Source organism: Palaemon carinicauda, chromosome 38 (assembly GCF_036898095.1).
Source record: "Palaemon carinicauda isolate YSFRI2023 chromosome 38, ASM3689809v2, whole genome shotgun sequence".
NCBI classification, from domain to species: Eukaryota; Metazoa; Arthropoda; class Malacostraca; order Decapoda; family Palaemonidae; genus Palaemon; species Palaemon carinicauda.
Genome location: NC_090762.1, coordinates 34,534,561 through 34,535,696, shown reverse-complemented (window position 1 = coordinate 34,535,696; position 1,136 = coordinate 34,534,561). Strand labels below are relative to the sequence as shown.

The 1,136-nt window shown below is 32.9% G+C and overlaps 1 protein-coding gene across 1 annotated transcript in view; it reads right to left on the bottom strand.

Annotated features, from left to right (window-relative positions):
• LOC137630537 (deoxynucleoside triphosphate triphosphohydrolase SAMHD1-like) overlaps window positions 1–443 on the bottom strand; it is a 24,321-nt gene extending 23,878 nt beyond the window's left edge. The window contains exon 1 of the mRNA XM_068362054.1: window positions 310–443. The gene's annotated coding sequence lies outside the window, so the exon portion shown is untranslated. The remainder of the gene's footprint in view (window positions 1–309) is intronic.
• Between the last annotated feature and the right edge of the window lie 693 nt (window positions 444–1,136).

Sequence of the window (1,136 nt, the reverse complement as noted above, 5' to 3'; positions counted from 1 at the left end):
GAATCCTCTAGTAATATGAATTCCATGCCTAGCATATCTAATTAAAAGCTTAAAAGGTGGCACTGATTGCGTCATGCTTAGCCTTGAGGTAAGCCATTGCGAATCAGGATATCATAGTCTACTGTTACAACATATATAGAATATCAATAGAAGAATAAACAGTAGCATTAAAAGAAGAAAAAAAACATGATTATTACATTCTCAAGTAAACTAGACATTTCAAGATCAATAAACCAGTCTAGGCACTGCACCTGTAACACTTTCGAAGTTACTTTATTGATTTGATTAGACGAAAGACTTCTGTTTTACCTGATTAGTTGAAAATGGACAAGATGTGATGCTCGTAGAACGTGGCACAATACAAATTCGAAAAAGAAGATCGGAAGACTTAACAAAGTTGTGATCTTGACGAAAGTTGGCCAGCGACTGACACATAGGGCGAATGACTCGAACGATGCACTTGTGCAGACGTCGCATTCAACGTTAGGGTGATGAAGTTGCAAGATATATTTTTTTTTAAAGTTAGTCTTTTTACCAAAAGGTAAGATTTTTCTATAATTTTATACTATATGATAACCAAAATGACAATGAATTTAAATGTTCATATGGAATTGAAAATTTTATTCTAGACAATTTACAATAAAAGAAGAAAATAATTATAAAACTGAAACTACATGGTAGCTATTTTTTACGTCGCTGCCAGACGAAACCAGCTGATAGTGACGTAGTCGTCTTACACACCCATTTGTATAGACACAGTTTTAAATCAATATTCCATTGTATGTGTATGTATAATTTGGTTACGATATTAATAAGATATCTTGGTAATTTCATACAAATACATTCACTACAACGACAGGCCGTATAGCTATTTTTTTTTCTCTAGATAGAGACTAGATAGAGAGATTTTTGTACAGGTTACATGATTATATATACAAAATAGTAGAATCGAAGAATGAATCATAGATAAACGGAAGATTACAGTGCATACCATGACATGCACCATGTGGTCAATGATAGCACTAGAGAGAGCAATGGCTCTTATTTCCATTGTGATTCTCATATCAAATATTGTTGGCATGATACAGGAGCCACAATGATAATACATACTGTACACATGAAGATATAAAAAAACA